This window comes from Chroicocephalus ridibundus, chromosome 4 (genome assembly GCF_963924245.1).
Source record: "Chroicocephalus ridibundus chromosome 4, bChrRid1.1, whole genome shotgun sequence".
NCBI lineage: Eukaryota > Metazoa > Chordata > Aves > Charadriiformes > Laridae > Chroicocephalus > Chroicocephalus ridibundus.
Window position 1 is genome coordinate 7,415,118 of NC_086287.1, and position 17,373 is coordinate 7,432,490.

The window sequence follows — 17,373 nt, forward strand, 5'->3', positions numbered from 1 at the left end:
TGGCAGGTTCACTAGAAAATGCCCTCTTTTTTTTTTTCTTTTTTTTTTTTTTTCTTCCTTCCCTACCCCTTAACATTCTTTACACTCTAAAAACACCACACAGGGAGTGCGTATCTTTCTGTGCACCCCGAGTCCCCCTGTAGATGGAATACGTATATATAAATGTTCTGCCTGTGTGAAATGCAAAGCATGTGCTTTACATGTCTTGCTTGACATCCATTTAATCTGTGTGTGGGGCTAATGCATTGCATTTACCTTCTGTATTAAATCAATGTAAGTGCAACATTCTCTGAGTTTTTTCTGGAAAAGAGTAGGCGGCTACTTCAGGTTACGTATTTATATACTCTTAATTTATTCTAAGGCTATAACTCTTCATGTTTGGCTTTGATTTTGTCTGCATTTTGTATTTTTTGCTTTGAAAGAGAATAGTTCTCAACAGGGCTCCAAGTGTCTGCTAATGTGACAGTGATGTACTCCCTCCGTTCTGTGATTCATTTTAATGTCAGTTCCTCTCAGTTTGAAGGATGCTGCATGTGCGTTTCAATGAAAAGGTCATATGAATGGAATTTTGCAGGTGAATAAAATTAAATCCTCACAGACTAGTTTCCACCGAGAAAAAGCATTTTAGCAGATGGAACCGTAGAATGTTTCTGGAATAAAATCCAGATGTTTCTATCGCAGTGATGCAGGAACTGCCATTCTGTTAGAAGTGATTGAAATTTTAAATAGCCTGCTCTGACTTTGGACAGATGAGCCTATGAAGAAAAATGAGTGTTCAGCAATATTTCATAAATCTTAAGATTTTTCCAAAAGACGTGTGATAAGAATACGTGTTTAAACATACTTCAGTAAGGTCTAAACATTCAGAAGTTAAAGCGGCTGCTTTAACTTTCCTGTAGACCCAGTGAACTGGACAATGACATTACGAGAATAAGAAAATCTGAAAAGCAAATTTCTTGTAGTGCTTCCACTGCCTACTTCATAGCACTGTCCAGCTTAAACCCTATCGCTCCATGAATTTGCACTCATTTGTACCTGCAGAAAAAAAAGCACACCACCACAACAACATTTGGGTTCTAATTTGTGATCTGTGAAGAACGTCGATAATGTAATAGCTACTTGCTTTGGTTTGTTCTTTGTTTCCAAAAGGGAATTTTCTCTGATTATCTTTTACTTGAGAAAGCTAGGCCTTTTTTACAGCAGGTATTCTGTGGATAGCAGGAAAACTAGCGGGATTACAATCTTACAAAATAATGGAAAAGAAGCAGTTGAAGGGGCCACTTACCCTGTTTGGTGTTTGCTTTTTTGTAACACCTATGGAACTCAACCAACTGGAAAATACCCGAGAAAAAGAAAACTTTGGTATAAAATTTGACATGGCTGTCCATTTTAATAAAAAAGCTAAAAGTTGGCATGTACGGCTTTTCTGTGTCCTCCAGAAGAACGAAAGAGTGACAGGCTTCGTATGCCACTGGAAGAAGTGGGATGTCAGTGCAGGATCACAACAGAGAGAAGAAAAATAAGGCTAAAGATTATGTAGAAAAAGAAAAAGCATACATACCCATTTGCTTTTTCCTTTCTGAGGTAACATTTAGGCACACTGCTGTATTGTTGCAGGACTGCCAGATTTTTGCAGTAGTGTCTTAAGTTACAAAGCCAGGCGTTGCTACGTCAGAGGTATTTTAGTGCATTTTTTTGGGGTCTTAAAATACAAGAAAATGTATTTGAATTAAAGAAATAGCCACTGTGTAAGTCAGACGTCTAATCCCATCCCATCAGAAAGGAAGGAACTCCTGAGTCTAGAGCATGCTGTGTTTTTCTAAAGAAAAATTGAAAGCAGAGGTATATACTATAATATACTATAATACTGGCAGATTCAGTATTAACATGACAAACTGTTTGTGCCATCCTAGTCTGGAAATCCCTATCCCAGTAAGCGTTTGGAGGAAAACAGGTCCCAGAAGCGATTCCCAAAGATTGGGGGGTGCCCCTCCTGAATGACTAGGTAAATGTATTTGCGCCGTAGTGGCTAAGAAGCATGAAAGATCTAAAGCATTAAACTTCAATTGATGTATTTTGCGAACTATAATGAAATTATTAGTTTAGACCCATTTGTCTGTGTCACTCAAGCTTGTGACATTTTTACCAGAGTTACTTTACTTATTTCTTCGTTGATGAATTAGCCTAGGTGGTACCAGCTGCACTTTAATGCCACATGAAATGTTGGTGCCGCGTGCTGTCATATATGTCAGTAGGGCTTCTGGGAACGAGCACATCCTGCAGGTTTTTGTGTGTGCGGTGACACTCTAGCTTTATTTTTGAAGGATTATCAATAGTGAAGTGATATAGCCTATGTCTTTATTGGAAAATAGTTGCATTACCAATCCAAGAGAAAATGGAAATCAGTCTCTAGTGTAAGCTAACCTAAAATGAAAGGACAGTTTGTTTTAGGTGAGAGGTCTTGGTGTGTAAGAAGTTAATCCATAACCGAGTAAGAGGATGAGGTTTCTTTATACATTAACTAGTAAGGTCTTAGTATTGTTATGATAGCGTCTTAACAGGCAGCCAGACACGGGGCTCTTTTATTCTAGACATTAGACACAGGTGGAGGGAATGCAAATACGACAGGATGTATTCTGTGATCAGCTGGGCAAAATGCAGGAAGAAGAGTGGTTCAAGAAACTTTGTTCATTTTTTGGTTGGGCTACTGCTGGGGTGCAACGTTTGGGTTCAAGCTTCACATGAAAAAGAGACACTGTTTACAGCTGTGGAAGCAGTCATTCTTACGAACTTCTCTCACGGGGACTTTTTTTTTTTTTACAAGAATAGCTAGAGTTGGTTTAGCGTAAATACTTTGTTACTGGATGTGCTAAACCCAAAAAGTGATCAGAAGAGTAAGAAAATGCATGCGGGTTGTGGCTAGTTTTATCTCCGTACAATTCTTTTGGTGTGTAAACTTATGTCTCAGTTCTACTCTCCCTGTGTGTTTATAGGTGTTCTTGTGTTATCAGGACCAGTCCACAGTGGTCTTGCAGCTAGGTAGTAGTTTCTTTCACATCCAGCTGGCATGAATTTAGTCACAAGGAGGGACTATAAGATCCTTTAGATGCTATAGAAAACATTGGAACATGGTTTCCTAAAATTTCATAGTCCCAATAACATCTTTAGAAGTGTGACAGTGATAATTAGCGCATTATTTTAAAGCACAGATATTACAAACCACACACCCACAGAATTTATTCGTGTATGTGTTTTCACGTGCACATGGCCAAGAATGATCTCAAGGTGGTTTTAACGTTATTAGGCAAATGTTAAGCCCCAACTGAAAGGAATTTTACCTAAATAATTGCCTAGCTAATTGCAGTAGAACTTATGTATTCGTCCAGGTCCCTTTAAAGGGGAAATGTTAATCATGGAACACAGTACACCAATTTGGATTTAAAAAAAGGCTAAAATAGGTATCAGAACACGATATATGGTTATAAAAATTGCAGAGGAATCTCTGGTGTCCACAAAGAGCAATGTCTGCCTTGGAAACCTGAAAGGCCAAATTAACCATGACAGGACTTTTATTTATGATTCAGGGCAGAGAAGAGAGTGCAAATTCAATTTTTAGGTTATTAAGACATCCCTTTGCCTCAGGACTACCATGTTGGTAGAATTTTATTGCTTTAATACCGCTGAATTTAATCACTTTAAATCTTTGACAGTTGCATTAGTATCTGCAATTTCAGCAATACTTTGATTCATTGGCCCAGTCCGGAGCGAGTTTCATGGTCTGTCACACACTGTGATTGATTATTGTCCCTGTCAAAGTCCAGGCTTTTATACCTATTGAAGAACTTGGTACCTTTTTCGGATGTGCACATACTAGCAATTTTTTCAGCCTTCATATGACAGAAGAGATTTTTGCTTTGTTACATGTTACAGAATATGCATTTTGATTAAGCTCTCACACACCGGTTGATGAGCATGTAGAAAGGGTCCTGCGTTTTGGTATGTGCCACCTAGTCTCCATGTCAATTATTCTTTCTACATGAAATGTGACTGTGTGAATTCTCTCTGAAATGTTCTAGTCACTCCCGGTTGATGTGGGAACATGTAGCAGGCCTATAGAAAGCTCTGCCTGTTAGTTTTTTTGGAAGTCTTGTCATTATCATCCCTCTGGCCTTTTCTATAGACGAAAATGCTGCTTACTGGTGACAGGGCTGACAGAGGAAGCAAAGTCAAACTGGAAAGCCAGTGATGCATCTAAATACTAATTGCAATTAATACTCAGAAATAATTAAATGCATCTGCTTTTCTTTCAGAGGAAAATACTTGGTCTTGCAAATGCTGCTTTTTGATAAATCGTATAATATCTATGAAAGACCTCATACAGATGACACAGACTCACCTTACCACACGCGTTCTGTAGTACAGCTTCGCAGGAACCCCTTCAACATTGCGCTTTAAAGGGTAGCAAACTTCTGTTTACAAAATGGAACAGTATTATTATATATTAATGGTATTATATTAACTTATTATTATATATTAATGGTATTATTATATAGTATAGTATTCTATACAGAACCAAAACCTCCTCTCAAACACTAATTTGACAGAATTTACCGCTGCCAATATGCAAGTGATCATAATACAATAATTACGCTGGCACGGTTCTCACCTATAAGAACGTTTTCCTCGGTACACTATTTCAGCCATTCAGGGAATGAAATTGTGTTAACTGGTGAATTTCAGAAGCAACACAGGATGTTTCTTTTCACCTGGAATGGGACAGGGATGTTTTTGAAAAGAATGTGATTAAGTTGTGTCTTTCTGAACAGTCGCAGAGGTAAGATTGCATTAGCAACATTTGCCTGCCTTTCAAGTGCTTTGCTTAATGTCCTTTTAAAGTAGCTTACAAGACAAAGTGGTGGGCAAACGGATGGCAACATTAAAAGAAAAATCTCATTTTACTTTACTTTACTTACTCATTTTACTTTACTTTATTTGACCCCTTCAAGGTTTGAGTTTGCTTTAAAAAAGAACTAGTGCTGCACTAAAGCTACCCAAAAGAGATTTGGCAGAACAGCTTTTTGATAGAAGGACATAAGCATGCTGAGTCTCCCTCGGCTTTCCTCACTGGAAGCAACCTGTGGCCTCGGCCTCTGGGATGGGTGGTCAGAAGAAGAAACTCTGCCTTTGCAGTATATTCTTCTTCCCATTTCAATTCCGCAGGGCTTTCTGAGTAGGAAAGGGGTGGAAGTTGCAAATTCAGTGCGTGTCCTGCACAAATACAGGCGTGAGTTAGCAGTGAACTCCAAACATCGGCTTTTAGTGAATTTAGACTCCACTGAAAGGGAGTAATTTGTAATGTGAGAGTGTTTCCTCCTAAAATATAATACAAATATCCACAAAGCCTTTCATAAAGAGACAAGGAAAACTTTCCAGATCTCAATTACTGCACACACACACACACACAAAACATTTACAAAAATAATCGTAGAGAAACATTTTTACTACATAATAGACAACCACTGGCTCTATGTAATGATTTCAGTGTTTTGTAACGCAGAGCAGACTTTATGTTAGCCAGACTTAATATATTGTTTCTACAGTACGTATGAGAGATTCTCCTCTTTACGGAAGAAAATAACCGAGCAGGAACCAGAACTCAGAGTTACATAAAATCTTACATTGTATGTCTTCGTCAGGCAGCACCAAGTTTGCTGTGTCACATCTTTTGAGAATAGCTATCCCGAGCAGATGAACTGTTACGATGAGCAAGGGTCACGCTGCAGAATAAGCATCTGTGCTGTTCAGGACCTTGTGAATGTTTGGACTGGAGTTTAATTTCACCTTTTGGCTTTTTTCCCTGCATTGTGGTAATTTCTCGGCTGTCTCAGGCTGCGTTTGAGTCTTTCTCTGACCCCAGTGTTCCTTGGCTAGTCCTTCTGCAACAAACCCTTTCTCTGTGTACCTTCAGATGAGCTATCTCAGAAGAAATCTCACTGGGATCAGAAGAATCTAGAGAAAGCACTGGTTTGACTCCTAAAATCTGAAATTGTTCTGTTTAATGACTTAAGCAGAGCTTAAATGTGTGCCATTGACATAAGTGAGAGTTGGACTAAGCCCCAGAAGACCATTCAAGTCCAGGAAGGTGGTTCTCGCTCTCCTCTGGTGCAAGTGAGGAAATTTGAATACAATTAAGGTATATATTTAGGAGCAGATGGACTTGGCTGTAATGATGGGTAACACATTTCTGGCTTTCTAAAACGTCTTTTTTTTTTCCTCCAGTGTTTTTGGCCAAAAATGGTTTGTAAATACCATTTCTCAAAGGTCTGATTGTAACAAGACGGATGCAAACTGCTAACGTAACATTAAAGCGAAATTACTGTCGAACTGTTTATGCTTACAAAAACGCATCCACCATTTAGGGTCCCCGACAGATCCTCCGCCTTCACATAACGAGGTCCTCTCGCACAGAAAGGAACGTAAGTTTCAAAGACATTGTGGTTTTAGTAGCATCACTGAAGTTTAACGAGCTCCGGAAGGGTTCTGCTGCACATCCCTGCACTTTTAAAACTCGGGAGAAAAGCATTTCAAGTGAATGTGTAAAATTTTCTTTTTTAAATATTTGAGTAATAGAAAAGCAACGTTACCTTCCCGTAGCGCAACCCTGCTGTCTCTCAGCCTCTGGCTCACGGGTCTCTTTTAGCTGCAGCGACAACCCCAGGAGTTTTGCTGTTAATTGCGATAGCGGTAGGGCCGGACCGCTCCGAACAGCTAAGTTAGGGACGCTGCCTCTTTGGGTGTACCGCGTAGCATATACCGTTAATATATTTTTCTCCATCTCAATAAGGATTTTCAGAGCTTACTTTCTCTATGTTGAAAAATATACCGTGATTGTTTCCCAAAATGGAGTCTTTGGCTAGACTTTTCCCTCCTCGTCAAAGGTGCCAACCTGATAGTGCCGGAGGTAGATTAATTTTGTTTTGTTAAAACATCTAATCTTGTCATCTTTATGAAGCCTGTGCGTTTGATTAATATTAAATAGACTACATTAGTGGTATCTAACCGGTACGGCCTGTACAAATGTAATACAATCTCCTTCCATACTATTTTATCACATTACTCTGGTTTCTAATCTTGCAAATATTCTCAAGAGGAATTACTCACATTCATAAAGTAACCTCATATTCTTTAATGTTTGCAGGCTTGGGCCCCAGGTTACAATACCATTTACATTAAAATTGTTTAGGGGCTGCTAATTATTCCAGATTCTGCATTTAGGATTATGTTTTGAAGGGAAAAATACGTCTTATTTGTCTGATTTTATTTATTTCCTGTTTCTTTCTGATCTGTTTTGTAGTTACACATATGGGAAGGATGATGCACATGGGAAAATACTTGGTAGTTTGGTGCTAAAAGTGTCCTCTGTGCTCAAAGAATAAAGGATTGCAACTGATTTGACATTTTAAAATTTTTTTTGGCTAAAAAAATGGAAGAAGGAACTCAGTTCGTAATATGATTTGTCAAGCTACATTTTAGTGATCAGCACAGAATGAAATTTGAAACACATTTATTTGTTTGCATTTGCACATTTTAGAAACATGGGGGTTTAGTTTTCTTAAAGTGTGCTTCCTTGTGTTTCACATTTCAGCTGAAGGACTGAAATTAAATTTGTGTAGGAAGCCAATAAAAGGGGTTTATGAGTACGTGCAACTGCTACTCATTTGCAGCCTATGACAAAATGAATTTCCATGGCAGCTTGTAAATTCGTGAAATTTAGAACTTCAGGTAATACCAAAAGCAAATAAGCGATGGAAGAAGCTAAGTCTGGCTGCAATACACTGAGATTTGGCCATTTAAGCACTTCTGAAACATTTTGACATGTGTTTATGCACCTTTGAGCATAAATACTTTAATCAGAGCAGTGCATTAGTGTTTATAGACTGGGATTGTGTTCCCTAGGTCCAGTTTGTTCTGTGGTTTCGGTGATACAAGCCCCCTAGGCTTTAGCCTTGCAATTCAGTGAAAATACTTCTGCATGACATCCCTGGCCTGCTGTGGAACACCCCTTTGAAGAGTCCCAGCATGAAAAAAGCTTCAAAATCAGATTCTAATACCAGAAATTGAGACGCAAGTTCCTGTAACAGCAAGGAAAATAGGTTCCTCCAACCTCTAAAAAAAAAAAAAACAAAAAAACCCAAACAACTCTACTGTCTCTTGCTCCCATCAAATACATTAAAACCAGTGATTTGTAACAGATGGGGAGAAAGACTGCTCGGATGATTAGGGGAAGGGAGACGCAACTTACAAGGAGGGGTGAGGAGAAGAGAGGATTCCTTTCTTTGAGTATATTGGGGAATATATGCTGGGAATGGTGGGAGGACAACAGAGAGAGATGACAACAAGTAGATATAGATTATCCAGTAGCAAAGTTAGGAATTATCAACCAGCTCCCTGCCATTAAAGAAACCTGATTCTGAAGAAGCTTTGCAACTGAAACAGCCAAAAAACCCCGCAAAAACATAAAGCTGTTCTAGCAGCTTTCCAACAACCAAGAACTATCTTCACCTGCAAGTAGTTCAGCTTTACTACATCAAAAAATATGGCAGAGCAGGAATGGAAACACCCATCAAGGCAGAGACCTCTGCAAGGGAACGGACACGAGGTCATTCAGTCTTACTCTTTTCATCAAATAGGAAAGATTTTTACACTCTGTTGTAAGTTTACCTGATCCTAGCTGTAACACTCGACAGAGTACAATGCAACTGTCTATGGCAAATTACATGACTACTGCAATAGTCTGACAATTCTTATTTCTCCATATAGTCCTACCAATATAAGCCAATATGACATAAATACCCTTTTAAAAGTAGTCTTTCAACACTCTCTTAGTTCATCTTGAAACACGAGTACATTGAAATTAGTATTTTATGTTCTTCAGAAAGATCTATGTGGATTTATCTTTCAGACTTGTCGTGTTCTCTGGTTTTGGCTCACTTAGGAAGTAAACTTTATGAAAATATCTAAAAAGTCTTTGTATACTGAGTAAATACACTTAAAAAATCAGGAGGCAAGTAGTAGTAAAACGCATTCATTTAAAAACACAAAGGAAAATTAAAAAAAAAATTAAAAAAATTAGCAGATGAACTGATCTGGAACCCTGAATAGATGTCGGACCTGAAGATGTCCCTAAGATTGTGTTAGCATACGCACATATAGAAACCCTGAACACACATATAGAAACCCTGATGGGATCCAGGCTTTATTCCCCTACTTGGGTGTTGTGAGTTTTATGGTGACAAGTCTGGGGCCCCTAATATAAAAATAAAAATAAAATAAAAATAAATACAAACCCCTCATGTCTCAGCTATGCAGGGAGGACTATAAGGAGCTTTCCTCTCTTTCCTGTGCTCCTAGTAATTTATGGAGTTTCAAAAGGAGTACAGCCAGCTCCCGTCCTCTGGAGTGCGAACACGCCGCCTCTTCTCCACACCCTGCCATTTCTGCTTAGCAAGAAATAAAAAAGGATTTTGTGCTGAGACACACAAGAAAACCAGAGACCGCTAAAATTTGAGGCCAGCTGAGCTTGTCCGATTGCCGCTAGTATTCCTCCACAGCTAAAAGAACAGCGTCATTAAAGATAACGCGTGCTATTTAAGGACAGCATAGATTTTAGAACGCAAGGTGTTTTTAGATTACAACGTTCAGCTGAAGACAATATGTATCACTCACTTTGTCTTGTTTTATAATACAACCTAGTCACAACCTGGCTAGTGAACCATCTTGTCAAATTGGCAAGCGTCTTTTAATTCAGGCATATTTCATTTATCCATTGAGTCTTCCTCTGTTTTCCAGGTGGGAATCTCATAAAGACAGAAGCTTTCTTCCTGTTTACGTTATGCTTGTCAGAAAGCGCTCACGGGGACTCCAGTGGGGTGGACGTGAGAAGTCCCGCTTTTCTGCGGGTTGCTTGCAGTGCCCAAAGAGACCTCTCTCAAAAGCATTTCTCCTCCCGAGGAGAACTCCTCAGGAGAAGTTTAATTAGAAAGATTTCAGCACTGTTCAGTAGCATTGTGCTTCGGATTTTGGCTTAGATATGTTGCTCCTACGGAAATTCTGGCTTAGAAAAAAAGGAAAAGGCGAGTTAGCTGAAAGAGGAAAGAAATTTTAATATTAAGCATAATCATAGTGGTGAGATTTATTGTTTTGTCTTTGTTCTCATAGAGAAAAATCACACTTTTTAAAGTGAGCGCATACTTTTATCATTAAAACTCACCACGTGTTAAAACTTACAGAAAGCTTTAACACAGTGAAATGTCCCATCTCTGCCAGCGTAATGACCCTCCAAATCATCATCCTAAGTATGTTATTCTGTGATGTCCTCGGAGTGAAAGAGTGTTTGTATGCATTCACAACACAAGTTTGTCATGGAGTGGATGATGGATAAATCTGAGAGGGATAAGCATCCATCAGCGGCTGGATTTACCTTCCTTCTAGCATGGGGTAAGGCAGTATGGAGCCTGGCTCAGCTCCAAAATACCCAATGAAAGACTTTATCTTGTGTCTTATTGTCCCCAAAACAACCGGGACAAATCCCTTCTGCTCAGAAAACTGTGAAGAACATCCTACCAGAGCCAAAGTCTGAGCTACTCCTCCTCCTCCTCACTGAGAAAATGCGCTGGTCGCTGAGAACCACAAGAAGTCCCAGTCCAAGCTACCGCCCACAAGTCCGGGCACTATTATGCAGATTTCTATTAGCCATGCTTTTATTAAAAATTACATAAGATGTTTCAAACGTCAAGAGAAGGATTAAAAGGTTTACGGTGCTTCAAGTGTAAAGGATTTTCTAGAAGAGGAAAAACCAGAAAAACCGGACTCTGTCGGTGGCACTCCAGCAAGAGCCTGATGGGTTTAGAAGTGAATGCGAAGGAGCAGGCTTGGTGGGAGACACTGGTATTTAATTTAAATAACAACAACCAAACAAACAAAGGCTTGGCACTTGATTTCATTTGCATCGAGATGAAACCAAGATGCTTAAAATTTTTCATGATAAGCCAGAATGAGAGAAAGAAACTCCAGAATATCCAGGAAATTTGTGGCTAGGAAGTTCCCTAGGGGATGCGAGGGCAAATCAGGGAGTCAAACTCACATGTGCCACGTCTGAAGTCAGCGCACTAGCCACAGGGCTAGTGTAGTTTCTAAGGCTTTTCTACCATCCATTCCCTTTCTGTAATTTGGCCCTGCTCTTTAAACATTCACTTTTGTTGCAGTGAAGATCAAAACCAACTACGAGAATCACAGATTTCATTCTTCTTTTTTTTTTTTTTGGTGAAAATAGCAATTTGCAGTCTTTGGCTCAATGTGTATTGATGTATGTATGCAAGATGAAATAGCTCCATTCAAAGACAGAGGTAAGTATATAGTCATTTACAGAAATCATGTAAATATCTATAGCCCTCAGCTAGTACTAGTTCCAAATTAGGATCCCAAGCTACCATTTTCCAGGTGAATAAAGTACTCACGAGAATATTGCCTGTTTTGGAACTGCTCCATCATTTCCTTTTTTTCTCCTCCTTCTTGTTTTGACTAGAAATTCTTGCTGGAGCCCAGCAACTTAATTCAGCGGTAAACACATTTCTGAAGAGCCTACTCCAAATTTGGTCAATAACACGCTTATTCTTTTCTTATTTACATAAAAAGGTTGATCTGCCATTTCTAGACTATTTCCAAACTATTTCTCTTTCAAAGGAAAAAGATAGGACGAGGGGCAATGGTTTTAAATTAGAGCAGGGCAGGTTTAGATTAGACATTAGGAAGAAGTTCTTTACAATGAGGGTGGTGAGACACTGGCCCAGGTTGCCCAGAGAGGTGGTGGAGGCCCCATCCCTGGAGACATTCAAGGCCAGGCTTGATGAGGCTCTGAGCAACCTGATCTAGTTGAAGATGTCCCTGCTTACTGCAGGGGGGTTGGACTAGATGGCCTTTAAAGGTCCCTTCCAACCCAAACCGTTCTATGATTCTATGAAAAATAAATTCAGTAAGCCAGTGAGTTAAAACAGACCATCTGCGTGAGAAGGTACAAACCCAAAGCAGACAGAGAGAAGCAAAGAAAGAACTTGAGTTTTTTATGGGGTACTGGTAAAAAGCCAATGGGTTAAATTGTGCTGAAAAGACCAAGCCACTGTAAGAAATTGTCAGGTGTTGATCAGTATGAGCTTAAAAAAGTGATTTTTTACAGGTAAGAAAGGAGCAGTGTGCTGAGCTTGCTGAGAAAGCCCAGCAGAAAGACCCAGAGACCTCTTCCTTCACACTGCACACTGGTGCTTGGTCAGGGGAGGTGGTGACCCCTTGGTCATTTTGGCGTCACTTCTCGTTGCCATTTACGCAGTAGCGTGTTCGTGGGGAAGCAGCAGCACAACTGTATTCTCTCTATTTCTGTTGACGATGTTTCTTCAAGGGCGTGCTTTCCCAAATCTTTGAAACTGGGAGCGGTGCGCCTGGAGTGGCGTCGCTCGTGGGTTCAGGTGAGGCAAGATGCCGTCGCACACGGGCGTTCCCCAGGAGCGGGGCACCTTTTAACTCCATTCATAATATTTTAAGGGCTTGGAGATGCTGCTGCGGCCTAATGTCAATAGGCTGTGTTTTGTTTTCAGAGAGGGTTTTCATAATCCAATTGCACTTAAATTTAGAGCAACAGTTGAAGTCCCTCAAATAAAGCTTGTATTCAGATGGACACGTCATGGCTGTTTTCTCCCCACGTGGCATTTCACACTGAGCACAGCCAGGTCCAATTTCTTCCACAGCCCAGAGCCTGGCTGTGTGAGGTTGAATAAATCTGTACTAAAATTGTCTCCAACTTATTTTCAGAAGCCTTCTTGGTGCTTTTCTCCACATAAGCCTGACAGTGAGCAAGTCTGACACTTGCAGTTTCTCAGAATATGCTTTTTTCCCCTCCAAGTCTCTTTGCTCCCTGGCTTCTGTGGCAACTAAGGACTCTCTTCTGTTCCTACCGTCTAGAACATTATGCTATTCCAAAACCACAAGTAAGAAATATTAGCTAAAACTCTGACTATTTCTGTCCACGGGAGTAAAAAGTCAGGATCTGGTGATGCATATTTGTGTAATGAAATAAACTCTGAAGTAATTCTGGCTGCTATAATTTAGGATTTATGCAACAGCTTCATAGGAGGTTCTTTAAGCACAGGTTAATTACCACATGCCTTCAGCATTTAATGTTTTCTGATGAGGACATCCTCTGTTCATGCCTGAATATGTTAGTGTTTCAGAAAGGAATATAAAAAAATAAAACATGTAGCTGAAGTTATACTAAAGATTGAGCTGAAATTTAGCAATAAAAAAATCCATTATCAGGTTTGAAAAACCAAATAATTGCCACATTGGTGGAAATCAGGGTAGTATTAATTTTTTTACTTGATAGAAGGTATGTCTTTATAAGAAAGTACAGTAAAAAATAAAATCAGGATTTGTTGGAATAGCCAGCTGCATTTCTAGCTCTGTGTTAAGATAAACTTTTCTAGTCCTTTCCTGTTACCTGGAAATGCTGAGGGGCATTTAGCCATTTTGGCTTTGGGGAGCTCTCCTCTCTTACCTCCGTGCCCTGTGCCAGAGCGCAACTGTGGCCACAGATGCCAGGCGAGGACTCCCGCTGGCCTCCATATGGCTACCTGATGTGGCCTCCCCAAAGAGTCTGAAATCCTTGTTTGTCTTGCCCCGCGTTGCTTAATACCCAGTGACTAAGCACCATCCCCTGCCACCCCTGGCATATTTTCTCTCTTATTTTATACATTGTGAAACCTCCACTAATTTTGTTCCGTGAGGTGAGGAACGAGCCTGCCCCGCATCGTTCCACAGGATCTTATCAGGGAACTCTCACAGCCCCGGGAAAAGTTTAGCTCTCACACCTGGCATTTCAGTAAAGGCTCAGTTCTGGGAAAAGATGGTTACAGAATCACAGACTGGCAGGGGCTGGAAGGGACCTCTGGAGATCATCTAGTCCAACCCCCTGCCAGAGCAGGGTCACCCAGAGCAGGTGGCACAGGAACGCGTCCAGGCGGGTTTGGAATGTCTCCAGAGACAGAGACTCCACCACCTCCCTGGGCAGCCTGTGCCAGGGCTCTGCCACCCTCAAAGGAAAGAAGTTCCTCCTCATGTTGAGCTGGAACTGCCTATGTTCAAGTTTGTGCCCGTTACCTCTTGTCCTGTCCCTGGGCACCACTGAAAAGAGCCTGGCCCCATCCTCCTGACACCCACCCTTTAAGTATTTACAAGTGTTGATAAGGTCCCCCCTCAGCCGTCTTTTTTCCAGACTGAAGAGACCCAAATCCCTCAGCCTTTCTTCTTCAGAGAGGTGTTCCAGTCCCCTAATCATCTTGGTAGCCCTTTGCTGCACCCTCCCCAGCAGTTCCCTGGCCTTCTTGAACTGGGGAGCCCAGAACTGGACATGTTCCTGCACTACTTTTGCCTCGGCTCTTGCCTTCCTACAGCAGCTTCCCAGTGATAAAAACCCACCAGGAACCACACCACGTAACACCAGTTACACGGCAGAGACGCAGAAATTGCCCCGGCTGTCCGCGTAATGAAAGTAACATTTATGCGAGCAACCACACAGGATCCAGGAAATCGAGATAATTGGAGGGAACGCACCGAGGAATAGCAACTGGGCGAGTAACGAGCAGCTGCTCGACGAGAGGCACCGAAGAAGCGATGGGGCCGTGCCGGAGTGGGCTGGGAACCTTCCCGGGGCCAGACAGCCGAGGCAGGTGGTGGTGTATTCCTGCTCCCTGGGATGAAGAGAACCAGATGATACACCCTCAGCACCGCGCCTTGACAGCCCTGCGCCTCAACGCTGCTTTTCAGAGCCCGGGTACGGTTTGAATAGTCATTAACACGAAGCAGGCATCCATCTTGCACTGGCAAAGAGACAGACCGCCCTGATTTATGGCTCTACAGGACGCGGCCGTACTAACTCTGGGTTTAAAATAAGCAGATTGAATTGCTTAAAAGGAAAGAGCATAAACACTTATTGGATTTTCCTGAGGTGGTTAAGGTTTTTAGCTTGGAAGCCGTCTACGTTTATTTTTCCTGTTACGTTCCAGCAGCCAAGGGCTTCACCTGTATTTTATGCAAGGCACAGCTGTAGGATTTGCACCTCAGAGGATGCTTCACGGAAAGCATCGATACGGTATAATAAATGCCATTTAACCTAGCAGTCATCAGAAGCAACAAACTTCTTCCAGTACCAAAGATGCCGTGCCATGGCCAGAAAAGGGAGAATCGTCTACGAAAATGAGTCCATAAGCAGAGTGACGTACCTCCTGCATGGCCATGGGTCACAGCATGACCCAGCTGAGCATGGAGGGGCAATAAACACTTCAACTCTAAAATCTGGAGGAAGCCAACTGTCCTGGAGGAAGCCCTGAGCTGTTGGAGTGGATGGTGGTGGTGAAGGGCTTTTCCCATGGGATAAGTCCTTGCTATGGTAAATGTGGACCTAAGGTAGCAAACCACAGACACCAGGCAAACGATGGCTATTTCTCATGTGGTGCAAATCTGAATAATAAGTTAACTGTTTTCTGTTAAATTAACTGACCAGGCCCCACTCCTGACGCCCTCCGACCATCTCTCAGAAGTAGAATTCAATTTCCTCGAGGACAGGTTCAAGAGGGATACTGGAGGAACAGCAGCAGCACCTCAACCACAGGGCAGTAGATTTTAGGCGCTAAAAATATTAAATGCAAGCATGTTCAGAGAAGACAACTTTGGGTTTTGCTCATGGGTGTAAAAAGTTTAATACCACCTTTTGAGAAGATCGCCATAGCTGAAACTGATGTTACTGCCTTTGGAAAACACAAAGATATAGCCGTATGCAAATTGTACGCACATTATAAGCACACCCATGACTGCAGACACACTTTCTAAGGATTTGACCAGCCAGCAGAACAAAATCCAGAGCTGCGTTCAACATACCAGCCTGACTAAAGGCAACAGATTAAGAAGTTTTGGCACAGTAAGAAACATTGCTGAGACATTATATATGCAGCACATATATAGGGCAAGTCAAACAGGAGAACCTGTATCCAAAGAGGAAAAAATCATTCTGTAACAACGTAGGAACATATTTCTTCGCAACAAATATTTCCAAGATACATCCTCATTCCCCCAAGCCAGCCTCACCAGAGGATGTAACAGATAAAAATGAGTGATTGAGTCTATCAGAGCTATTGCGTTTCTCATGTAATAATGTCACACAGTAGGGTCCACTGGCGGTAATAAATATAACAGCTGAAGTAACTCAGATCAAATCCATACCACAACCACAACAACCACAGCTGAAGGGTTCACCACCGTCGCACAAAGTGAAACTAGATGTTTTGGGAAAGGCTTCCAGGCCCCTGTGACACGACAGGGCTAAGACACTTAGTTTAGATTACGCTCTTCTTATACATGTTTGAAATTTTGTATCATTTAAATTTTTAACACTGAATGTTTCTGTTTGGTTAAAGGAGGGTAAACTGTACCTATGGGACAGTTGCTTGAGCCAAAGGTATCATGATTAGTGGAGAGAACCTTGGCTTTAGTGATTTTTCTTGAACTGTCCCAGAAGGATTTGTTCATCCAAGCAGTAGGTAGAAGATCCTGTTTCACACGCCTTAGCCAAACTATAGCTAAAAGGGGACATGCAAAATATCCATAAGCCAAAGAATAACCTCTACCAACAAGAACAAGAGACATAATCTGAGTATGAATGAAGTTGGACCAAAAATGAAGGGGGAGGAAGAAAAAGGTTTCTAACCCAAAAAGAGGAACAAAGATGTGAGAAAGTTTCTTGACAGGAATGAGGATGAAGAGCGGGAGAATGGAAGCAGAAACGCCTTTTTATTTAAAGAAGGAGCCCAGTGGATGGACAGGCAGGACTACATGTTATGATTGCTTCTCGGCCCTGGGGGGCTGTACACAGCTCCGGCTGCTGCTTCTGATTTTGTGTCTGGCGTTTCCACTTTACAAAGAACAGGAAATGAAAAATCCTGTTTTATCTCAGTTCTGAGGTCGATGTTGCTACTATAAACTTACTCTGTTAGCATGGGTTGGCTGTTCTCAGTATGTATGCAGATCTGGTCTCAGACAGCTATAGCAGAACTGGGGGAAAAAAGTCAAAAAGGGGCAATGAGCATGACCACATACTAAAAACTTCTTATGAGGAACCAGTTGGTAGGCTAAGACTCTTCCACCTGGAGAGATGGTAACTGAGGAGATAAGCCAAAGGCTCCAAGTCACAGGAGCGGAGCTGTGTCAAGCGTTCACGACACATCTTCCACTACGAGCACCCGGAAGAATCGGAGGGATCCGGGAGGATCCAGA